This window comes from Ictidomys tridecemlineatus, unplaced genomic scaffold (assembly GCF_052094955.1).
Source record: "Ictidomys tridecemlineatus isolate mIctTri1 unplaced genomic scaffold, mIctTri1.hap1 Scaffold_83, whole genome shotgun sequence".
Lineage (NCBI taxonomy): Eukaryota > Metazoa > Chordata > Mammalia > Rodentia > Sciuridae > Ictidomys > Ictidomys tridecemlineatus.
This window is the reverse complement of record NW_027526085.1, coordinates 154,411-180,437: the sequence shown is the minus strand read 5'-3', so window position 1 is coordinate 180,437 and position 26,027 is coordinate 154,411. Positions and strand designations below refer to the sequence as shown.

General features: G+C 49.8%; 1 pseudogene; it reads right to left on the bottom strand.

Moving 5' to 3' along the window:
* LOC144374716 (protein-tyrosine kinase 2-beta-like) lies at positions 1 to 26,027 on the bottom strand (annotated as a pseudogene).

Below are 26,027 nucleotides of genomic sequence, written 5' to 3'. Positions count from 1 at the left end.
ACGGGTGGGAGTGGAAGACGCAAGCGGGTGCAGGAAGACGCACCCCCACCCTAGGTCACTCTGCAGGTGGGTGGGCCAGATTGGACAGGACCTTGGCCTGGTCCACGGCATCCAGCATGTTCTTGGCATCCACGGCCAGGGTATGGGAGGTTGTGAGCATCTGTCACTTGCACTCCTCACTCAGGGAGGTCAGGGAATTCTGCTGCGCCAGTCATATTTTGTTGATGAGGTCTGCCAGGTCCTAGTTGAGCAGCTTCTGGGTTCCCTCAATCTGTAGGGAAAGCTCACAGAGAGGCGAGGTGCTTGGCCGTGGGGAAGGGTATTGGCTGAGGTAGTCAGAAATCCCTGGGGACAAGGTGGGTCTAGGCCTGGCTGAATCCAGCCCCCCATACAGATTAGAGTGGGCATTCCAACCCCTAGCCAATCATGTGTGAGCATGGCCTGACCCCGCCCCATACGCCATCCTGTCACAGCAACAACCCTTCACACCACCAGCATTCAAGTGAAATGTCAGGATCCACGGGCCTGTGCCATTTTGTAACTGTCTACCATCAAATCAAGAGATCTGGGATTTTTTTTTAACCACCAAATGCCCATAGCCTAGCACGCTGAGCACATGAAACACAAGAAATTTTTGTTGAATGAGCGAATGAATACATGGTCATCCCTAGGATACGGAGCTACCACATCACACCTGATCTCTCCTCAAGAAATTTGCACTAGGGGCTGGGGATGTGGCTCAAGCGGTAGCGCGCTCGCCTGGCATGCGTGGGGCCTGGGTTCGATCCTCAGCACCACATACCAACAAAGATGTTGTGTCTGCCGAGAACTAAAAAAAAATAAATATTAAAAATTCTCTCTCTCTCTCTCTCTCTCTCTCAAAAAAAAAAAGAAAAAAGAAAAGAAAAGAAATTTGCCCTAAAGCTATTTAGGTCCCTAGTGGCCATCTCAGCCCTTTGATGGTACCTGCCTAGATGGGGTGCCTCTGTGCTGCTGCTGCTGCCACCCAGAGGCAGGTTGAGAAATGTCCCAAATGTCCCTTCTCTGTCTTGCCTTGAGCAGGCAGATGGTCAGGGTGGTGATGGGATGTGCCACATGCCACATGGATCATGTGGCAGATGGCTGACCGCAAGAGGCAGAGGATCCCAGGACTCCATGAGAGGCCCACATTTGGTTTCCAGATGGACAGTCGACAAATTTCCAGTGGCCCTTGATCAGCTTCTTACAGTTGCAGTAACAAATGACCACAAACCTAGCAGCTCCGAGCAGCACAGGTCATTCCTTTACAGTTCTGCAGGTCAGATTTCTGAGCGGGCCCAATGAGGCTAACACCAGGGTGCAGACTGGACTGTGTTCCTTCTAGAGCTGGGCAGGGTGTTCCCTGCCTTTCCCTGTGTTGAAGCTGCACCTTCCAGCAGCAGTGTCCCTCTGACTTTGGTTTCTGTCATCACAGCCCTTCTCTGACCTTCCTCCCGCTGCCCATTAATAAGGACACAGGCCCACTTGGGTAATCCACATAATATCCCCCTCTCAAGAGCCTCACACTGATCACATCCCCCAACCTCCTTTAGCCTTGTAAGATAATGCATTCACAGGTCCCAGGGATCAGGCTAGGTCCCTGGTGGCCATCATAGGGCTGTGTCAGCAGGACACCGGGATTCCCAGGGCTTCATTGACAGGATTTCAATGACACATTCACCTTAACCTTGGTCCAGTGATTAGATAAAGGATAAAGGGTGGGGAGGGAAGGCAGGAGTGCCCTCTTGCACATCCACATTCAATGAGAATCCATGGCAATCTGAGACCTGATAGGAAATTCATCCCAGAAGCTGGCCAGGCTCCTGGGGGCCTCTTGGCCCTCTGATGGTGGCTGCCCAGACATGCTGTGCAGTCTCCTGATGGACAGAAATGGGACTTCCCAGGTGGCCCAGGGGCCTCTGCTAGAAATGCAACTAGGAACAGGTGGAGGTACAGGGAGAAGTGACAGATTTGACATCATCTAGGATAGGACACCTACCTCTGTCCTCGAAGATGATGGCAAGGAGGGCAAGGATCACCCACACTCCCAATGAGCTTCCTCAGGGTCAGCCCCACGTTCTGAGGGGAGGAAGGCGCAGGGCAGCTGTTACTGCCTGCTGTTTTCTTTTCCAGAAAGCCCTGTTTGCTTTGGCCAGAGCACTTCTTGGGGGTTCCAGGAACCAACTTCCCTTTGACCGTGGGTGGAGACAGCACCCCCTTCTTCATGGGTGACAGCCCCACCTCCTCGGGTCCCTTCTGCCTGGGCTCTCACCTTCACCACCACCACATAGCCCTCAGGGGGCAGCTGGCAGAGCTCCTTCTTGAGATCCAGCACTGCCCGCACCAACTCCATGACATTGAGGTACACCAGGTCATCAGTCTGGTCCAGGTTGGCTATGGATTGGATGGACTAAGGAAAAGAAGCAGAGGGGGCTTGAGGGACCTGGGAGGACCCTGCTACCACTGCTGTTCTTTTGTGGGTAGGCACCTCAACCACCAGTCCACCAGGAAGGACTCCTTTGTAGTCAATAGTGACCTTTCCTGGGCCTGTATCCCTCCTTTCTGCCTCAAGGACAATGGCTGTCCAGCCAGGGAGCCTAATCACATTCTGGTGATGGCCTAACCAGACCCAAGGAACCATCACCTAGCCTTGGGGTCCAGGTTGGTCAGTGCCCATCAGGTGATTCTAATGGGCAGCTGACATTGAGAATCACTGTTCTAGAGCAAAGAATACCAGTGGCCACCCAGGCTACTGCAAGGACGGGGTGGGGGGTGCCAAAAGCTTAAGAGTGGTTCAAAAGAGACAGGGGCCACTCGTCCTCCCTCAGGGCTGCACCTATGAGCTTTCCTCTGGGCCATTCAGTGAGTACTTGAGCCTGGCTCTACGCCTGCTTCTATATGAACCAGCTGAGGTAGCCTGAGGCAAAGTGCTTGTATTTAAAGACCATAGTCTTCAGTCCTGAGAATCCCCACTCCAATTCATATCCAGCCTTGGGGGAGCCAACACCCACCTGTGCCCCCAGTTGCGGCGGTGGCTTCTGTGGGGTCCCTGTGAACTCTGCTGCAATGGGAAGGACAGTGAGTAAGTGGGTAGAGGGGTCTCAGCAGCTGGCCGTTGCCTTCATACCCGATGATGATCAAGCAAAGCCCTCTCCTCCGTTACCAGGAGACTCCGGGGGTATTAGGCCCCAATCCCAGGAAGATGGCAGGGGAAGAGCATGCTTTCCTCTGTGGTTTTGTATAGAAAGAAAAAAAAATCAAAGTCACAGCAGAGATGGGGTGACCTCATGGGAGTTCCAGCTCTGGCATGCTTGCTCCTTGATGGACACAGGCCCAAAGGACAGCAACGCTCTGGCCTTGGCCACCATGAAAAAGAAGCCTCACTCTCTACAGGTAATGAGGATCCATGGAGCCCCAACCCTGGTGTATCAGCTGCTCATGGGTAGATTTGTGAGGATGCTATTGGGGCTCAAGTAAATGAAATACCAGCAGAGCATTGCTGGTATTTCATGCACACTCTGATGAACAAAGACACACACAGGCCCTGCACAGCTGCTGGAAGTGAAAGCACAGGATTGAAATCAGAACACCTGGTTCTGCTCACACCTCCGCCAACAAAGAGCCCTGCCACCCAAGACAGCACATCTGTATTCCCCCGGTCTCAATTTTCATCTGCAGAAAAAGAGGGTTAGCTCTGAAGTCACCTGGAACCAGAGAGCCTAGGCTCACCCCTGAGCCATGCTAATTAGCAGCTGGGTGACACTGGGCAAGTTATCAATCAGCCAGTGTCTCAGTTGAATCCTTTGTAAAATGGATTCACACTGCCTGTCTCTGAGTTGCTACAATACAAATGAGTTAATACTTGTGACTTGGGCTGGTGCCTGGCTTGTGTTAAGTTCTCTGTGTCCATTGTCCTTGCTCTTCTTATCATTATCATCAGCTCCTCCCCCTCTTTTCCCTGACTTCAGCACAAGCTTCTGGAGAGATCTCCTAGGCTTGGTCACATTCATCCCTTGGGCTTGGAGAAGACCTAAGAAGTGGGGCAGGTGGGTGGAGCTACTTAACCTTTCTCCAACAGAGTGAGGGGTGGAAAGGCGAGAATCACCCACTCTGCCAAATAAAGGCAGGCAGGAGATGGACCAAGAAGAGGACCAAGGAGGTGAGCAGAGCAGGGAGCAGCTCTCCACACTAAGCTGACCCCCTTTGCACATGCCACATTAAAAACAAGGCAAATAGATGGTTCTTAACATTGCAGACATACTCTGCTGCCCCCTGCCCAGGCAATAAACAAAGATGGGGTACCACAGAGACCCAGGTAGGGACTCCCCAAGGAAGGGAAGGAACACTCACTGTAGCCAGCCTCCTTCTCTGGGGTCTACAAGGAAAGAAGGGAAGAGAACAGTCACTTCTACAGCTCTGGGGACCACCCACTGTCCCCCCTCCCTCACCCTGCTCCACAGTGTGATTAGAGACTATGGCCATGGGGTGGAAGGGTCCCAAGATGGACAGCCCCAAGGAGGAGACGGGCAGGCCCAGGGATTGGTGATTCCTGGGGTGACAAGGCCTTCCCAGTCTGTGGCTCTAAAAAAGAGGCCTCTCCAGGTGACTTACCAATGGGGACTTATCGTTCATATAAACCATAGGGTCCTGCAGAGGAGACCAAAGGCAACAACTTAGGCTTCTGGAACTGAACACGCAGAATGATGGCATGCATTTGTCCCAGTTAGTGGGAGGCAAAGAGGGCAAGGGCAGAGCAGGGAAACCCCTCCTGGGCTCCACAGACTCACCAAGGACTTCTCCTCCTGCCTCAGCCACTGGGAATCTTCCAGCATCTGCTTCCGCTATTTGTCCAGGATCTGCAGCATCTTGATCTTTTCAGCCTCCCACAGCTGATGGGCCTCTTCTCTGGTGCTGGGTTGGATGAAGTCCTCCTCCTTGGAGGACAGTGGAGAGAAAGGAGAGATGAAATGAGCCCCATCCCAGGCTTAGAGGAGGGACGGACCCCAGAAGAGCCTCAGGGGAACCACAAGCCTCAGAAAGCCCTTTGGGTTTTTTCCTTCATCTAAGTGCCATGTGGCAATCCTGGAAGCTTCATGGAACACAGGTGTGGCCTCCAGCTCTCTGGCATGTAGTCCCACTCAGCTTTGTTAAGGTAGCCACCAGGGTTATCTAACCAAAGGCCAGAAGTGCAGGAGCTATGAGGCAAGATGAAGAATGAAATTTAAAAAAGCAAAGCTCTGCAGGTCTCAAGGCTAGTGCTTCCTCTCCCCAGCTTTATTAACCTCACCCCATTTTCACTCACCTGTGGGACTGTGGACCCACAGACTGAGCTGCTGAATGGAAAGAGCAGGTGTTTTCCTATTTTCCCTTCTTCTTTTTATGGTTCAATTGTGTAATTATCTGCTTAGTCCCTCCAACTACTCTGTTTTCCTCCTGCTGTACAGTGATCCCCTTAGCATCTGGGATGGAGGAAGAGTGCCAGGGGCATCCTTTTGAGTACTCCCCAGGGAGCCTTTTCCAGTGGCAGGACTCAGCCATGACAAGGAAGCCCACAGGCACTCCAGCTCCTGCTATAATCTGAAAGTGATCCTCACAGTTCATATGTTGGATGTTTAATCTCCTGCACAACAGAGTGGGAGGTGGGGACTTTAAGAGACCACTAGGCCACGAGGGCTCTGCCTTCATGAATGGGTCAGTGCCACCAACTCAGGGGTGGGCTAGTTAGCACAGGAGGGGAGACTGACAGAATCACGAGTTAGGCCTCCTTCCCTCATTTTCCCATACTGTTTTTTGTCACATGGTTGATGCCTCTGCCAAGCTATGACACAGCAAGAGAACCCTCACCAGCTGTGGCCCTTGGTGCTGGACTTCCTAGCTTCCATAACTGTAAGAGACGGATCTCTGTTCATCATACATCACCCAGTCTCCCAGTGTCCTGTTACAGCTGCACAAAATGAACTAAAACAATTCCTTTCCTTCAAAGTGGCCAGGGCACACACAAATCATGTAAAGAAATTCTAGAAAAACTCTATATACTTTTATAAAGCTACAATCCCTGCCAAGCCTCTCAAAATAGTTTTCCCAGTACACCCTATAAAATAAACTTGAATATTACAGTATAGTCTAAAAACAGCTGTATTGGGACAGTTTACCTAGAGTTCATTTAGCTTCAGTTACCAATCTTGATTTCTAATAATACCTTCTCTGCAAGTTAGCTTTTTTGCTAAAATATTCCTTATTCAATGATCTATTCAGTATGTACCCATTAAGCAATACTATGAAGCAGGCATAGAACTGGGTGCTGGGAGAATAATAATTTTAAAATAGGAGATGTTCTTTTTCTCACAGGGATTATTAAACAACAGTTAGGCCAGTGTTGGGGCCAGACAATCAATCCTTTATTTTAAGGAAATTTCCTTGTAGGATGCAAAGCAGCCTCTGGCCTCCACCCTCTAGGTACCTGCAGCCCTCCCCACTGGGACAAACCTGACTCCAGAAATTTCCAAGTGTCACCAAAGAAGCAAAACACCCCAGCTGAGGATCACTGAGCTAGACCTTTTTAAAAGAAAACTGATTTCAGAATGTAAGGGTATTTTACAATCCTGAGATTGCTGAATATATAATCTACTTAACAGAGACAGAGTGCTATGGTTTGGGCATTGTTTGCTCCCCAGAGATTCATGTGCTGGATAGAGGCTGGGTTCCATGTGGCAGTGCCAAGGTGTTGGAACCTCCAAAAGAAACAGCTGGTGTCCCCTGGAGCAGAGCCTAACTTCATCCCAACTTTGATATATTTGCAAAAGGAAGAGTCACAGAATACCTCGATGACTTGAGTGGCACACAGAAGCATGGAGGGCACCCTCTGAGGCTGAGGATGTGGGGTTCCTAGTATCCCAGGCCACCTCCCTCCAGCAGCCTCCTCAGTCCAGGCTGGGACTCAGCATGCAGTGCCCTCTTACCCACATGCTGTGGTGCTTGAAGACATTGTGCCGGTGGAGAGGTGGGGTATGCAGTGAGTTAACGGGAGATGGGTACTCCACAGGGCTGGTCAGCGTAAGGGAGCTGCACACAGATCCTCAGGGACCTATTAAGGAGAAGCAAAGAAGCACAAGGCACAGGACAAGGCAAGGGGGTGGACAATCAGCTGCTACAAACAGGGGCATAAAATAGTAATACAAGAGCATCATGGGGGACACAGACTTGCTCTCTCAGAGTTGCTGAAGAATGTGGTGTGGCATTTCCTTGGCCCTGTTGGAGACACCTGGTGGAGCATCATGGCCTCTCATCTGCCATGTGGTATTCTGCACACACAGGGTCCAAGCAGGCTGCTATTGAGACCATGACTCCTCCCTCGGGCCCTTTTCCAAACAGTTATGTTTCATAGTCATGTTTCAAATTGACAGATATGATTAGTCCATGGATAAGTAAATTCTCACACATATAGTTGTCCTTCCATATTCAAGGGGGATTCATTCCAGGACACCCTGTAGATACCCCAAATCTGCAGATGCTCCTGTTCCCTTGAGCAAACTGGCATGGTATTTGCATGTAATGTACATATATCTCCCAGTATGCTTTAAATAATCTCTAGATTGCTTTTGCCATCTAATGTAATGTAAGTAATTACTGGCATACAGTAATTTTAGGGAAATGGCAAGAAAAAAGTCTGTACATATTCAGTATAGATGAGATTTTTTTTCCTATGTTAATATTTTTGATTCCTGGTTGGTTGATTCCATAGATACAGAACACATGAATATGGATAGCCAACTGTGTGTGTGTGCATGTGTGTGTGTGTGTGTGTATGTGTAATTTCCAATAATTATATATAGTTATATGTAAAATTTAAATGACAACACTATTTAATATTAAATATGTTTAGTTTTTAAGGACATTGCTTCCACCTTCTGAATCAAAGCATTTTATTTTCACATAAAGAATTTACCTGGGGCTGAAGATGTGGCTCAAGCGGTGGCGTGCTCGCCTGGCAAGTGTGAGGCCCGAGTTCAATCCTCAGCACCACATAAAAACAAAGATGTTGTGTCCACTGAAAACTAAAAAATAAATATTTAAAAATTCTCTCTCTCTCTCTCTCTCTCTCTCTCTCTCTCTCTCTCTCTCTCTCTCTCTCTCTCTCTCTCTTAAAAAAAAAAAGGATTTATCTGTTGGTTCCTGGTTGGGCTTACTCAGGCATAGGGCATTTCCTTGGAAGGAGATACACAAACCTGGGGCATAGCCCCCTCTAAGGAGCATCAGTAAACTGACATTATTGCTATTGGTTGAGATATACCAGTTCTGAATGGCAACTCTGATTGGGGGATGAAAGAGAAGGACAGAGAGGAAGCCAGGCTCCCTCTTACCCAAACATAAGAGAAGGACTCAGGACAGGGGCATTCTGAGTCAGGGGTCTACAGCCTTGGTGAGATCCATGGTTGGTGGTGACAGAGGTGGAGAAGGCTCAGCTGGAATGCTTCTCCCTTCACTGGCTACCCAGGTCCTGGCTAGGACCTCTGCAGGGAGCCTCAGGTGTCCACTCTATTCTCTGGAGACATCATCCATCCCCATTTCCTTGGGATTACTTCTCAGAGGCTCTGCTCAGGGTAGGAGGCCAGGGAAGTCTTGGACATGGGGAGAGAGCTACAAGCAGGTATACGAAGCAGCAGACACTGCAGACAGACAGACTAGGCTGCAGGAAGGTCTGCTTAGCTGAGGACAGTCTGGCAGGACTGAGTTGCTATTCTTTTGATGTGAGTTCAAACTCACATCAAAGAGCCAAACAAAGAAACAAAGAAGAGTCAACCCAGTTATCTTCATCGTCTGAGCAGATGGCTGCTACTTCTTAATGGCACAGGAATGGAATTTCAAGAAACACCTGACAAGGGATGGGCCTAGCCATTCCAAGCCCCCTGGTTACACATTTACATGGAACTGTAGCTTGGGAGCAAGCAGGTTGGTTTGTGGAGGGTGTCTATACTTGAGCCAGCTGGGCTGGAAAAGAGGATATAGAGCAGTGTCAGTTTCATCTCTCCCATTAGTGAATGGATTGGCCCACTAAGGGGAGCATCAGGTTGAATGTAGCTCAGCCTTATTCACAATGAAGGAACAATGGTGGACAAGGTTATCATTAAAATAATTTTGCATACAATTCTGAGCCCAAATTACATGCTGAGAGATGTGAAGGTACAGGGTCTGGCCTCTGCCACCTGGGCTATGGCTAATTGGGGGGTTAATGACCTCTATGTGTGCAGCCTCCCTGTATGTGGGAGGGCCTGATAAACCAGCCATGGATAGCCACATTCAGAGTAGGAGGTCACTGAGGGCTTATGGACTCACAGAAACTTCATGGAGATAAAAGCTGCATTGGGCCGTCCGGAAAGGGCAGCACATGCCTGGCCGGAGGAACAATGAGAAAAGACCTTGGTCCAGATTATGCATTATTATAGATTGAATGTTTGTGTCTCCTCGGTTCATATGTTGAAGTCCTGTCCCCCAGTGTGATGGTTTCTCCTGGAACTCCCTGGCTTCATAAATCTTCCTTGTGAGGGACAACACAGATGAATTGATCAGGAGAGCCAATGAAGGAGGAAAATAATTTTTATTTTGAGACAGGTCTTGCTAAGTTGCTTAGAGCCTCACTAATTTCTGAGGCAGGCCTTGAAGCTGCAATCCTCCTGCCTCAGTCTCCCAAGTCATGGGGATTACAGGCGTGCAATACCACACCCAGCCAGAGAGGATTACAGGCGTGCAATACCACACCCAGCCAGAGAGGAATACAGGCGTGCAAAACCACATCCAGCCAGAGAAGCTTTTTAAGCTAGAGGTTTTGCAGACTATGTTGGGGACCCTGCCCCACAAACAAATGCAGGGTCATCCCTGCTGCCCCCTGCCTGGGCATTTCCAGCCTCCTCCTTGGTGGCCCTCCAACCAGCCAGTTTGTAGGGGTAATTTTCTTGCCCTCACTAATATTTGCCAACATGTTTATATATCAATGAGAAGTATTAACAACATTTAATGTTGTTAAAGGTCAATTAAGCAAGAGATCTCCTAAAACAGAGGTCAGCAAACCATGGTCACAGGCCACATATGGTCTCCCACCTATTTTTCTATGGCTTCAAATTAAAAATGGTTATTACATTTTTTAATAATTGAAAAAATAAAAGTAAAATGATATTTTATGACACATGAAAATTATGAGAAATTCAAATTTCTTTGAATTTCTTATTGAAATTCTTATTGAACCCAGCTACCCCCATTCATTCACTACTGTCTATGACTGTTTTGAAGCTATGGAGGCAGAGATGAGCAGACTTGACAGAAGCCCTAAAGATTCACTATCTGGTCCTTTACAGAGAAGGTCGGCTGACTTCCTTACTAAAGTATGCCTAATGAAGAGGACCACCCTTGGGAGCACTGATGACAGGCATGCCACCAAGCAAACTGGGGACTCCTGGACCTCTGAAATGGACAACACCCTTTACCTGTGACCTTCCAGTACCAGGGGAACAAGTGTCTTGGCACTGAGAAAGATAAGGCCTCAGACTCCTAACCCCACTCAGGAGACAGGTGTTTTCCAGCCAAACTCTGCAGACCATAGGTGTCTGGGCCATCTTTTGTTTTTGTTTTGTTTTGTTTTGTTTTGTTTTTTGATACCAGGGATTAAACTCAATGGTGCTTAACCAATGAGCAACATCCCCAGCCCTTTTTATATTTTATTTTGAAATGGAGTCTCACTAAGTTTCTTAGAGTCTCGCTAAGTTGCTGAGTCTGGCTTTGAACTTGTATTCCTCCTGTCTCAGTCTCCCAAGCTGCTGGGATACAGGTGTGTGCCACCATGTCTGGCTGCACCAGACATTTTTTATTCCAATAGAGAAAATACCTTCTAGGCACAGCAGGGGCAAGGCACAGGGCTTGGGTGGAGATGCCCTGATGAGCAAGGCCTCCCCTGGCTCACCTTGTCTCTGAACTAGTATCTGACAGTAAACCTGGCCTCAGCCTTTCAGCCCCTGATGGAGCTGCTTCTGTACTGAGTGCCTGATGCTCATCATGCCTCTGCTGGAAGGACCGGTTTATTCCATGTGGTCATGTGGCTCAGTGATGATCAGCAGGGAGGTCTGGGTACATGTCCTGGCCATCCTGTCACTGCCTTGGGCAAGTCACTGACTTTAAATCTGAACTCTTCCATCCAGCAGATGGGAATGAGGCCACCTGCTGCATAGGCCTGAGGAGCCCCTGAGTGCACTGACTTAGCTGTAAACCTCTCAGTGCCACCGGCAGCAGCTTGCCTCTGGGGCAACCCAGCCATCACTCCCACAGCTCCCCAGCCCATGCTCACCTGAGGCTGCACACGAACTCTGTGAAGTGGGGCCGATCACTGGGGTCATAGTCCCAGCAGCAAGTCATGAGGGTGTAAAGGACAGGTAGACAGAGGTCAGACTTGGGCAGCTGGTCCCCTTTCTCCAGCACCCCGATGACATCCTTGTTTTCCAGCCATAAGAAAGGCTGCTTCCCAAAGCTCAGGATCTCCCACATGCACACGGCTGAGGGCAGAGGGGGAAGGTCAGGCACCCTGCTGGGAAGTGGGCACCCCAGGGACACTATGGCTATTAGCACTTGGTCCCAGCAGGGAGTGTCTGTGTTATCTTGCAACTCCCTCTATGGCCACTGGGGTCTTACCCACCATGGTGGTCCACTCAAGGGACCAATGACCTACATCTGCAGTACATGAACCAGGGCTTCCCCTCCCTGACTCCCTCAACATGGAGCTGGCTGGATTATGTAGGTTCAGGAGGTGGCCCATGTTGGAACCACCAGATCCTTCTTGGGAAGGTTAGGAGCTACAGTAGTAGGGCAGGCACCACCCCTTGCTGCCTGTATGATCATGGGCAAGCCCCTTACTGGTCTGAGCCTCAGTTTCCTTATTTGAAAATAAGGGTAACAATGATGAGGTTTATAGTCAGCTGTGGGAGAACTGGCAGGTAACCTGAAGTGCTGTGTTTGGTGAGGTTGCCCATTCACACCCAGCTAGGCACTCTCCACTCCCTACTTCTCCTTACATGAAACACCTGAGTTTTGTGTTTGAAGCTCCCTTACAAGGCATCCCCAAATTTGTCCTTGGAGCTGGTTGGTGGGGTCCATGCTTATCAGAGCCTTTTACAGGAGGATGAACCCAGATTTTCTAGGCCAGTCCTTGGCTCATGTCACCCCTGACTCTACCACCACCTCCCCAACTCTGGGACTTCTCAGTGGCCACAGTGAAATGGGGTATTGTGGGTTCAGGGATCATCCTCCTCTTAGTCCACCCACACAGAAAATTTGAGCCCATTTCCACACTCTCCTGAATTGCCTTGTACCAAACATCCAGATGTCACTGGCTGTCGTGAAGCGGTGGAAGCTAATAGATTCAGGGGACATCCATTTGATGGGGAGACGAGTCACAGAGGCTTGGGGTGGGCAAAGAGGTTTACAGGCATTATTAAGGGAAGAAAGAGCTAGAATTTTCCAGAAAAACAGCCTACTGTTCAGAGGCCTGTGGTCTGGGCTGCCCAGTTGTAGGCTCCTTCTGGGATGTTGGTTTCAGAGACAAAGCAGGGACCGGAAGTTCCCTCACCCTTGTAATACTCGTCATCCTTAATGTATCGAGAAAAGCCAAAGTCCCCCAGCTTCACACACTCTGGGGATGCCACCAGGATGTTCCGGATGGTGATATCCCTAGAGAAGGATGTGGAGACCAGGGTGAGGCACTGCCTAGGACCCTGGGGCACGTGGGAAAGCTGAAGGAAGGTTCCCAGAAGGTGAGCGTAGGAAGAGGTTGCATACAGGTAGCTTCCTGCGAGGTGAGCTCCAGCCTCCTAGAGGAGCTACTGGTACTGATGGCCTTGCTCCTGGCATGGCTCCTCACCCCAAACCAGTGGGCCTGTTGGCTTCTCGAAGGCAGCTCTGCTCCCAAAAGTCTGCTTCCATTGTTAAAAAGCTGACTTGAAAGCATGCAGGCTTAAGTACCCCAAGGGGCCCAGCCCATCATTTCATCCCCTTAGCCTACAGCAACTGACAGGGTGTACCTGATGCTCATGCTAGGACATGAGCTTCACAAGGACAAGGTTTGTCTGTTTTGGTCACAACTTTGTCCCAGAACCTAGGATAGTGCCTGGCACCCAGGAGGAGCTCCATAATACTCACTGAATGAATGGATACTTCCTGTGTGGCTTTGCATAGGGTCAGGCACAAGGCCACACAGGCCACGTCAGTGGTGGGGAAGAACCTGGTAAGTGCCCAGGTCGTCTCCCGGGGCTATGTTCCTATGGCAGTAGTCTCCTGTCAGTGAATGGGAACAAGGCCAGGTGTGGAAGGGACAGCTCCACAGCCCCAGGAGCTGGGAAATGAGGGTGGTGCTGGGCCTCAACCTCAGGATCTCCAGGTGCTCTATTAGCCCAGATCCTCTTCCTGAACCCCTGGCAGATAAGTGGGCAGGCTGGAGGAGGTGGAGCTCTGAGAGGGTGGGAGGGGGTTTCCTGGCATTGCAAGGGAGGGTCAGGTCTCAGCTACAGTCAGACACTGAGCTTTGGAGTTGCTCTGGAGCTACATCTAGTGACAGTTCTCTGAGGCCCACACAACTGTTTTGGCTTTTTAGTGAGAAAACACTTTGTAGAGGTGCTCAAGTGCTCTAAGCTGCTGGGTGCAGGCCCAGGCAGGGACTCCAGCTCCTCCCTGTGGGAATCTAGCCCTGCTCCTCAGTTTCCTCTGGGGTCATGAATGGGCTTGGCTTTCCTGCTGTCTCCGTGTACCCACCTGTGCACACAGCTGATGCTCTCCAGGTAGGCCATGGCTTTGCATATCTGCAGCATGTACAGGACGAGGTGGGCACCTTCAGGGAGTTCTTATTTCGCTCTAGATAGTGGCTTAGCTGTGGGAAGGGAAGTGCTGTCAGGACCCCAGCATGGATCCAGGGCTGCTGGCAGCCACTGACCCTCCTCTTCCTCTGGGGGCAAACCCCAAGTCAGCAAGATGTTCTGGTGACTTCCTCTATCAACAGGTTCTCTGCTTCAGCTGAGTACGGAAGGCAGGAAACTGGGAGAAGTGTCGTATGCTCCCTTGGTGTCTCAGCTTGGCATCTTCAAGGTGCCTGGCCTGCTTCCTCCAGCTCACCTCCCCGAAGGAGTACAGTTCCATGATGATCCAGGTGGGCTCCTCTTCGATGATGCTGATCAGCTTCACGATGTGGGGGTGGTCGAGATTCTTCATGATCACTGAAGTGGAAACAGGAGGTCACACAGGAGAATGGGGGAAAGCGGGAGGAGAATCCTCCCCTTTCCTCTAACTTAGAAGGCCAGGGAGTCTGGGCCCCGCCCAGGTGTGCCTACCTGCCTGGTTCATGAACTTCTCCTTATTGTCCAGGGTGCAGTCCTTCTTGCAGGTCTTGACAGCCACATTGATTTTCCCCCCTTTCTGCAACAAGGGGGTTTAGGGAAGCTTGGTCCAGCCTAGTTCTCAAAGGAAACCGTTCCTGCCCTGGCCTCAGCAGGGCCTTCCCACTGACTTTGCAGACTGCTGAGGGGTGAGGCAACCTAGCCTCTTCAGGACACACCACCCATTCCTTTCTTCCATTTCTCTCCCCTTTCCCCTTCCCTTCTTCTTCTTCCCCTTTCTTCTGGACCAGGCTGGGTTAGAACCAGAATGGGGTTTGGAGATCAAAGAGCTCAAGCCCAGCTGTGCAGACCAGGATGCTGAGATGAGGGGCCACGTGATCTGCCCTGGTTAGCTGGTGACCTCAGGCCTTCATGAAATGCGGGCTGCCTGGCCCTGTTCTATCTACACTTGGCTTCAAACAGTGCTTCCTTCCTTCTCTGCCCACACTCCGGCGCTGTCCTCCCCAGGTTTGCTGAGCATAGCCAAAAAGGCGAAGCCTGTCCACCTAGAGGTGCCCTGGATGAACTCCCACTTGGCTGAGTCCACCCTCCTGCCTTCGTGTATTCTACCAAAGCCTCACCCCTAGGCAGGTGGACAAAGAGTTGGGAAGAGTCTGGGACTCACGTGATTTGTGTAGACCCCTTCATAGACCTCCCCAAAGAAGCCTTCTCCTAGAATATGGTTGAGAACTACATCCTCACGGGCAATGCTGTACTGTGGACCTGCACAGATGGGGAACACAGCCTCTGGGCACACAGACTAGCTGGCATCCCCTGGTGCCCCAGAACCCCATAACACCGCAGCCAAAATGCACAGGCTGGATTGGGAAAAGGGATCTAGAATGTCCCACTGCCTCAGATCCATGGAGGAGCCATCACCCCATTTCCTGGGTCCCAGGGCTCATGTTCTTAGAACCCCCATATCCCACAGACACACAAAAACACACAATCCATCAAGGGAGGACCTCAGCTTTCAATCCACAGGAGCCTGGGTTGGCTGCTTCCTGAGCACACTTGGGGCAGGAGGAAAGGAGGGCAGGAAGCTCCACAGTGGTGTCCCAGGAGTCCTCATCTTTTCACTTCCCAGACCCCTGATGGGTCACTTTGGCAGGATCTAGGACCTACCTCCCAGCCAACTCAAGGTCTCATTGGGAATCTCTGCATAGATGTCTGACTCTGGAATGACAGGAGGATGCCCAGCGCACGAGTGAGATGCCTCATCAGGCAAGGAACCTGGGTGTGGCTCCCACCTGGAGCCCAGCACAGCCAGAGGTCAGGGTGCTGAAGGGGGGAAGCTGGGCAAGTCCGTGGCTCCTGTCCCAGGCTTTGGGGCAGCCACTGAGCCTGGGGAGTCTTGACTCAAGTCTCTGTTTTGTTATCTAGGGCAAATCCATCTCCTTTAAACATACCTATTACCCATTTAACATCATTATGAACTGGGTGCTTGTGTCTCAAAGCCCTAACTCACAATTTGATGGTTTTAGGATATGCAGATTGGAGGGGCAATTAGATGAGGTCAGGGATTGGAGCCCCCATTACAAGATTAGTGTCCTTATAAGAGGAGGAATGGCCACCAGAGTTCCTTCTCTCTGCACCACAGGAGCACACAGTGATAAGGAAGTCACCTGAATTTGCTGGTTCCTTGACCCTGGACTTGCCAGCCTCTGGAACTGTGAGAAATCAATGTCTGTCTGTAGTCATGTGGTCTGTGGATTTTGTTTGAGGCCACCTTTTGTCATGACAAACACAGTGTGTGTACTACTCAATATATGCTTGCTATTAAAATTGGCGATATTTTAAATCCAGCACTGAGAAGGGATAGGAAAGGTTGTTTTCTGTAACTTGGAGAGAATGGTCATAAGTGCAGGCAGAGGGAGCAAACATGGGGAGGTGGGCACTGGCCATGGGCAGGGTGGGCAGGCTTACCTATGCTGCAGCTTTCTGAGAGGTGGGACCACCTCACCTCCAGGTTTCTGCAGGAGGTGAGAGGGCAGGAGGTGAGAGGGCAGGAGGCAGATGAACACAGAGGGGGACCAAAGCTCTTCTCCAGAGCTTTGGTCCCCCTCATCCACTGCCCAATAGCAGAATCAGTCTACCTGGCTGCAACAAGCTGGGGCATGGCCTAGGCCTGGGATGGGACTCAGCAGCAATCCTACCAGGATGTCACCAGGGGGCAGCAGAGAGGACAACACACTGTGGGAAAGGCCAGGGTCTAGAGTTCTCTCAAAAATGAGGGGGTGGGGGCACCCTGCTTGTTCATCCTCCTCCCAGCACACACTGGCTGAGCTCAGGGCCCTTCCAAATCCCCACTGTACTCACAGGGTGGGGATCTGGGGCAGGCTGTTCTGCTTCTCACCATCTGGAGAGAGAGGAGGGGAGGGAAGATTGGAGCCAGGGACACAAAGTCTGGTATGGATGGAGGGCCTGTCACTGCTCCACAAGGAGACCCCTCCCCACCTTCTGTCCCCTCTCTGCATCAGGGTGGAAGCTATGTAGGCCTTGGGCCAGAATCAGAATCCTCCTTGTAGGCTTCCTCCTACCAGCACCCTGTGATCCATCTCAGACCTATTTGCTGACCCTGGTCCCCAAACGAGGAAGGTCCACCCATGTCCTAGTAATGGCTCTGATCTTCCTAGTACTACAAATGCAGCTCTTCCAGAAGCTGGCCTCTATGAAGCTCTGACTAGCAGGACCAGGGGTGGCTGTCCAGGACCAGGGCCTATAGCTGGCGACCCACGATGGCACAGGAAGCACCTCCAGGTATGCTTGAGCACCTCCTCACACCCATGAAGAATGTATTTGCTCAAGGGCCAATGGCTCCATGCCCCCATGCCTCCACATCACCCTTCAGGCTTCGCTCAGAGTGCAGCTGTCCACTGTGCCTATCAGAAAAACCTACCTTTCTTGGGATGGATGATGAGAGAGCCTTTATGTTCCCCCTGAAGCCAGCAATAACCATGAGGTCAGCCATGTTCTCAGCCTCTGCCAGAGATGAGCTTTTGATGGACAAAGACTGCAGAGAAAAAGCCAGCCAAAGGTGAGACCTCAAGCCTTGGCTACACTGTACTTCCTAGTGCTCCTTTAGAGGCTGCAGGACCCCCATCCCCAACCATGCTGCAGGACCCCCAACCCCAACCCACACTTCCTCCGGGCTCTGCTGGCCTTCCCTGTTGCCACTAGGGGGCGTGCGTGTGCTCCCTCTTATTGACCACCCTGAGCTCTGGGAAGACCAGTGAGAAAGCAGGATGCCTTGTACCAGGTGGGGTGCTCCCTATGTAAAGTAGAAATTGAGGAATGGAAAACAGAGTGGAGCAGGGACAGACTGGGGAGAGCAGAGATAGATGCTCTGCAGTTGGAGGTCTCTGATTCTTCCACCATGAAATCCCCCCATCCCTGGGATCTATAAGTCATTTTTCACTTGGTCAATATTAGACCCCACTTATTTCCTGACATTAAAATAAAAATATGAACCATCATCCCAGCACCTTGTTAGGGAATGGTGAAGTTTTCTTAACAAGATCTCCAAAGCCACGGAAGCCCTGGCTTTCTGCTTGCCACAGTCATGTCAACCCAAGGGCATCTCAACCCATAGTGATACCCCTGAAGAGACTCCAGGTGTCCAGAGAGGCTTACCTGGAGTGTGCCTTCAATGCCCAGCTGCAGGACAGCCTGGCCCTACTTCAGCAAGAGGCACCTGATGGACCTGGTCTGCTTGAACTCAGCCAGGCTGGTGGGCTGTGGAGAAGAAGGGAGCCTTAAGAGCATCGCATTGCTGGTTTCAGGCAATACAGATGGGTCAGGAGGAAGAGGGAGGAGTGACTGGGAGTCCCTCTGCAGATGAAGGGAGAAAGTCTAGAAGGATCATCGAGTCCAAGCCCCTCACCTTTCAGAAGAGAAAATGGGGTGTGGAGAAAGGCAGGACTTGCCCAAGATCATATATCAAGGTGGCAGTAGAGTCAGAACTGGACCCAGAACTGCCTCCCTTTGCCACTTACAGAGCTAGTCTTCTCTCTGTACCAGGAGAATGCCAAACACATCCTTTTTTCTCTCTCTCTGCACCTATGTCTGCAATAAGGAGCCATCTGCCCAAGCTGCCATCTCCAAACACTGTCCACAGAGCTCACACCAAGGGTGTGGCTCTCTGCTTTCAGGAACGGGGGAAGAAGAATGATTGGGCAGACAGAGAAGGAGTCGGAAATCTAAGATCTTGAGCCAGGGGCTGGCGTGGCCTCAATGCTCTCTTCCTTTGCATCTTGACTTGTCAGCTGGCGGATGCCTTTGGGGCCAGTGAGCAGGTCCACCGTAATGTTCCACCCTTGCTGGAATAGAGGAGAGAGGGGACTGTTACCTCTGTTCTGCCACCTGGTGTGTTGACACTGCAAGAAAGGCTCATTAAGCTAGACAGTGACTACAGCTCACACCTCTGGATAACTGTCCACCTGCCCACCTCCCACAGCTGGAGGCCAACATTCAGCTCCCTGCTTGGCACATGGATTAACATGAGTTCCACCATAGGCAGGTAACAGCAAGGCCCTGCAGCCTGAATTTTGTTCCTGGCCCCGAATAGCTCCCTGGCCCCCAATAGCTCCCTGGCCCCCTAGCCTACCAGGCCTAGAACCCAGGCCCAGAGAGAATAAGGAGGGTGGTCATTACAACAAGCTCACAGCGATAGGTCTCCTGATCGATGTTAGCAAAGCCCACCAGGGTGTTGAAGAACTTCATGACACACTCCTCCTCCCAGAGTGAGGCATACTGCTGGTAAGGTCTACTGGATCATCTTCCAGAACAGCTTGGGCTGGGGAGAGTTTGGCAGTGCTGAGCCAGACCCTGCCCCTCCTGGCACCTGTCCTTTCACTAGGTCTCACTGAGAGGATGCCCATGCTGGAAGATGCCCCCAGGGCTCCTGCCATGACCTGTTCCTCAAAACACACTCAGTGGTCTCAGGTGGGGCCCACCCTAACCCTGAGCGGGAGGCAGGGAAGTCAGCCTCCCAGGGCTCAGGCTGCTTCTTGGGAGACTAGAGCCAAGTGCAGCCCATCCTAATTCTCCACCACAGAAGTGGCCCACTGGGGGCATTTAGCTGTCCTATGTCCTGGCTCAAGACAGCACAGATGCCCCAGATTCTTTGAGGATCCCCAGCCTAATCCTTGTATTTCTAGCCCAGGGGATCTGCACAAAGAAGAGTTTTCTGGGCCCCTCACCCTTTGATTTTCTCACCTTTAAATTCTCCTGCATCTGCTTTGGGAAAAACAAGTCTAGTCCTACTTCCTTTCTGAAAACAGGGAAACAGAAGTAGCATTTGACTCTCCTTCCCTCCAGCTCAGGACTTCTGGCTAGTCGGGAGGAGATACCAGGGCTTGGGGACAAGGAGAAAGGCCCTGACTACCCAGCTCTGGTCCAGGCCTGAGTGGGAAAGGAGGCTCTGGAGGGAAGGAAGGGAGGCGGGTCAGGAGGCAGCCCTGCACTTACTCCAAGAGCTCAAAGTTGGACTTCTTGACAAGGGTGTTGTGGGGCATGTCCTTGAAGAACCATCTGGAGAGAAAGGAGAAATGGAGGGGAGAGTCAGTAACTGGAGAAGAAGGCCATCAGGGCCTTAAAATAAAATAAAATAAAACAAAGGGCACTCATGCCCAGGCGTTGGCCTGGAGGCCCTTCCCCTGCTAGAGGTGGGATTCGCAGGGAGGGAGCAAGATGGCAGGGGGGTAAAATTGGATCTTCAGAAAACAGCGAGGACAAGGAAATCCCACAGACTTTATTCCCAGAAAGGCACCATCCTCGTGCTCTGGGAGACCCAGCTCCTGGGCTGTGGGCTCTGAGGCTGAGGAAAAAGATGGCGGCTAAGCCCAGGAGGCCGGGGTCACCACCTGCACCTTCAGGTCCTGGGTTCCTGGGCACTTTCTTTTTTGCCTGTTTGCTATCTCTGAAATGTGTGCATATGTTTGTGTGTTCACCTAAACAATTATTAAATGAACATGTTAAAATTTTTGAATTTGTAAAAGAAAATATAAATAATCCATAATCCTTCCACCAGAGGTGGCATCTATTAATATATGACACATCTTCTTTAAGTCCCGTTTCTCTTAAAAATATATGCATTCATGAAAACTTGTAGGTACTGTCAGATGCCACATAATGACCTTTTGGTCAACAATGGACCACAGATATCATGGCGGTCTCATAAGATTATATCACCTAGAGTCATAGCTGGTTTTTTTTGTGTAAATGGACTCTATTGTGTTAATGTGACAATGAAGTTATCTAATGATGCATTTCTCAGAATGTATCTCCATTAGTAACTGATGCATAACTGTCATATTTATTTGTAGCAATGGTGGTTTCAGCTGAGACCAAATAGCCAATGTCCCTGCATACGCCAGCCTCCCTTCCCTGTCAGGATTTCTGTGTCTAGTCATTTCACTGACTATTGCAGACACTGTCCAATCTTAGATTAAAGTAACTGATGCTTGCAATCCCAGTGATTTGGGAGGCTGAGACAGGGAAGCCTCAAGTTAGAGGCCAGCCTCAGCAAGTTAGTGAGATCCAAAATTAAAAATAAAAAGGGCTGAGGATGTAGCTCAGTGATAAAGCACCCTTAGGTTAAATCCCTTGTACCAAGAAGAAAAAAAAATAATAACTCAGTAATCCTTTAAGCCAGGTGTCCTATAGACGTCTGGGACCAGTTTTGTGCTACTAATACTATAAGCAGAGAGAAGTAAGTAACTTATGACCTCAAAACAATGAGCTCAGACCGCTCACCCTGTTTAGAAAATAGGAAGGTTGGATCCTCACCTCAAAATATTATCTAGAATATTTATTTTCTAAATATAGATAAATATAAATATATATTAAACATAGATAAATATAAGCAATAAAAGCATTATAAAGCTAGAAAAAGAAATCTAGGAAAGTATTTTCATTTCACAGGGTCAAGAACATCTAAAGCATGAAATTATAGAAAAACCTCCAATAGGAGCATTAAAAATAAAATATTATGTCCTGAACAATTTTTAAAAAATTGTTTCTTTGAATATATTGTCAAGCAACATAAATAGCTATCACTCACAAGAAAATAAGCATGCTGGGAGACACCCTGATGGAGCTACCCAGTGAATGGCGGCCACTGAACTCCAGGCACAGTAAGACAGGGGGTCTTCCTACCTGGGGAAAACTGAGTCTATTTAAGATGCCACAGGGGGACAAATCATTTGGTTCCTCAAACTTATTTCTAGCATATAGGCCATGAGTTTCACATTTTAACTTAGAGCAGAAGATTCAGATTAAATAATATAGTTGGCATTTGTAAAGCATCTCCACTAGATCAATAAAACATCAGTTAGGCTGCACTCCAACTATATGATATTCTGCAAAAGGCAAAACAAGGTGACAATATAAAGCCCAGCAGTTGTGGGGAGTAAGTGGGAGGGAGGGATGAAGAGGGGGGACATGCAGCATTTTGGGGGCAGTGAAACTAGCCTGTATGATATCATAGTGGTGGATGCAAGCATTTGTCCAAACCCCGAGAATGTGCACCTCCAGGAGCGACCTTCATGTGCACTGTGGCGTTTGGGTGATAATGACACATCAATCTGAGCAATTGCTCCACACTCACAGAGTGGCAATGATGGAGCGCTGTGTGGGTTTGGGAGAGGAGGCACAAGAAAACTCTGTGCTCAGTTTTGCTGCAAATCTAAAACTTCTAAAACTTCTCTGAACAAAAGTCTATTAGAGACAAATAAGTAAATAAAATAAGGGTTGAGAGAAAAATGTCAGCCAAGTAAATACACAGTTACAGAACACTTTAGTCCCTGTCATGGTTAAAAGTACTTGAAATATAGTAACTCACTAATTCCTCCTAACAACCCTGTGAAGTTGTTCCATCATTCTCATTTTACAGATGAAGGAACTGAGGCCCAGGGAGATCAGACGACTTGCCCAGAATAACAGAGTCAATGCAAGCCCCAGGATGCATGCCCAGAAAGCCCAGGTTCTGACCTGTGCTGTACATCATTACATCCAGTTCTCCAGAGAGGATTTGGTCTGAGTCCACAGAGGATTCATGTCCCTAATCTCATGTCTGCTGCACCTACCATACTTCTTTTTTACACCAAGAAACAATGCATACACTTTTCCTGGTGATGTCATTATCCATAGGCAACGTGTATAATCTGTGATGCGAACAAGACAAGGGACTGTTACCCATGATTTTCAAGCAAGAGTCACATCCCTGGAAGAGTCGACTTCATGGTATGATTTTCAGAACCATATCTGACTCTGTTAGTGACAATAGTCAAAACTTCACTTTAAATTAGCCCAACTTCACATACAACCGCATTCTATCTACCCTTTTCATTTAAAAATGATCAGACCTGAAAAATCTTCTATCAGTTTTACAAAGTAGGTGTTTCCCATGCCCTTTCCCCATCAGCACACCCCCTGACCTCAGGGGTCACTGGTAAGAATAGGAACCTCTATCTGATGCTCCTGAGACTCAGGAGACACGAGGCTGTTTCTTTTCAGAAAACAGACCTGGGAGCAATCCTGGGCTGATCAGAGAGCAGACTCTCTAGCCTGCCCATTCCTGACTGCACTCTCTTCCAGAGCCTCCTCCTCCAGCCTCTTAGCACTGCCCCTGGAACTAAAGCCACAACCAATAACAGTTCGGGGATGACTGGAGCATGTAAAAATGTGAAGTGGAAAGCAAATTGATCCCCTTTGGGCTGCTTTCACTAAGTGATGACTGACAGATGATTCACTGGAGTCTTCAAGTGATACCAAAGCCCTAAGTGTGAGATCCACCAACAAAAAGGAAGATAGCTCTTTAGAACTGTCTAACTCCAGAGGGGAGGACTATAGGATGCCATGCAGGGTATAGGGCTGCAGGACTCCTGGAAGGCAGGCCAGGGCACATGGGGTCTGTTGTCCCAATGATGTTATTATTCTGCCATTGTCATTGCCTCTCACATGCCAGCCAACTCTCCAAGTTCACCCCACCCCCATTCTCTAGTCTATGCCTTTCTTCCTCCATCCCTGGGCAGGCTAGAATGCATGTCCCACTGGGTGCCATTATCTGCCAACCAAGAGGTATTTTTTCTTTCCAGGAGCAGTTCAAATCCCCTCTCCCTGCTGCCTGCAGGTAAGGTTAATGGCTTCACTTGAAAGTGGTACATGTTCGTTCTGCCTTGTATTATGATTAATTGTGTACACATCTGTCACCTCCCAAACACTGTGAGCTTGACGACATTGCTGAATGCTGTGCTAATTCCACACAGAGTACCTCCTGGAGCTGGGGTGCTATAGTGGGCAGCACAGATGGGGACCCCTACATTCCAACAGCCCCAGGGCCTGGCCTTGTGCTCTGAAGCATTTGCAGAAACACTTGAAGGACAGAGGGAGAAGCAGGCAGCCCAGAGGCAAGGGCAGGGTAGGAGGTGGGGACTGAGCAGAGGGAGCTGTTCCTTCTCTCCCATTTATTCCAAGGACCAGATGGCGAGCATCTCAGAGGCCCACTCTGCTGACTTCCTCTCCTCCCCTTCCCAGCTCTCACATGCCCACTCCCACTTCCACCCTAGAAGCTCGAAAGTCCAGGCCAGCCTCCGGCCCAGGTCTCCCAGGTGAGACCTTGAGGCCACTTACCTGAGCTCCAGACAGCCCAGCTGCAAGGCCATGCCTTTCCTGACCTTGCTGGCGTAGCACTGTATGTAGTCATTCCAGAGCTGGCAAGAGAAGGATCACAGGTCAGACTCACGCCCTCATTTTTCCCTTCCCTGAGCAGAGGCCGCAAGAGGTGACACACCTCTGCCTCTGAGCCATCTCATGCTCACCCAATCAGAGACAAGCACTGAGCAGGAATGGGGAGCAGGGTGGAAGCTCCCTCTTGGCTCTGCCTCTGCCCCCTGGGTCCCTGAGCCCCTTCACAGGGAAACTTTCATACACATTCTCTCCCTGCTTCAGAGTCTTCACCCCATCCCAATTTGGAGAGAACCGCTCCCCTCCCCGATTTGGGGAGGAGTCATTAATTTTTCCAAAGCCCTGTTGATAGGTAGGAATAAATGCCATCCATGGTCCAAGAAACGTCTGGATTAGTTTCCAGGAAACCAGAGGGGAGATGAAGCTGAGACCAGCTGGAAAATAATGGCAGTAGCTCACTCTTCCTTGGCACATCTTCGCACAGGTGCTGGGCACTTATTTAATGCTATGGCATGTCAAAGAGGCTTGGCAATTTTTCAAGAGAGCCAGTTTTCACATTTTTAGAAGTTTTGTGAACTTGTGAATATCCCATTGGTAGCTTGAATCAGGTCTTGGCAGGAGCATTTACACCATGGGAATTGGCAGGTGCTCTAAATCAGGGGTCTTGTCTTCCCAGAGACAGCTTACCTGCACAGTGCCAATGATGTCATTTGATCCTCACAATAACCCCATCGAGTAAGTATTAGTATTTTATAGACAAACAGACAGTTTCATGCAGGTAAATGAAGTCTCTGAGAATACCAGGTTAGTAAATGGCAGAGCTGGCTAAAAACCAGATATGAAAGACCCCAGGGCCTGTATGTTAACCTGCTCCTGTTTCATTAGCCCAATCACCTGGGAAGCCAAGGAACTCCTAAGGAGCTGGGAGCTTATGGAACAGGTTGGTCTGCACCAAGGTTGGAACAGCTGACAATGATCCTCAGGCTTTGTCTTTCCATCTTTCTAAAGAGGATGGATACACTTGGCCTGGAGGGTGCCATGGGACTCTGGAGGAACTTTTTACCTGTTGGTAAAAATAAAGCAGCATGGTCCTGTTCTCTTTCAGGCTCTCCATGAAGTCTCCCGGCAAGTAGCAGATTTGAAGGTCATACCTGTGATAGGCGGTCAGACTCTGGGTGATGCAGGGAAGCTCGAATCTCGAGGAGGAAGTGGGTCCCTCCATCCTCCCTACCCTTTGCTCCCCTTCACCATAGCACTACAGTATCCCAACTGGGGACATTTCTGGATACAGATTTACTGTGAGTCCATGTCAGGCTTTGAAAATGCATGCATTAGATATTGTAGGAGGTCTAAGTCTAGGATGCCACTTGGATTTTCTAGAAGATTCTGAGGATGGGGAGTGCTGTAGGAGGACCTCCAGGGCCTCCCCACCTAACATTCCTACCTCCACTCAGCCTCCACGTGTAGACATTCATACTTGTCCTGCACCTCACCCACCTTCATCTGGGGATGCAGCCAGTGGATCTCATCTGACTTCATGTGCTTTAGCCTCAGTCCATAGCACTCAGCCAGCTGGATGTTGGGCCCAATCCTCCCACTTAGCAGGATGGAGAGAAGAGAGGGACACAACTCAGGGGTGTTCCTTGCTGGGCTCCCCAGGGTGTGATTCTCTAGGGTGGGATTCTACCTTAACGAAGTACTTGTTTCTAATTCCCTAGCACTTAGTGCAAGATGTGGTAAACAGTGAGCTGTATGTTGTGAATGAACAAATGCTGTTCATTTAGTCAAAATGAGATAGACAGAACTGAGGAGACAGCACAGGTGCTGTGCTTCTGCACTGCATTCCAGTTGAACCAGTTAATACTCACTGAGCACCTGCCATGTCAAAAGCACCTTCTTAATGGTTCCCAAGTTCACCAT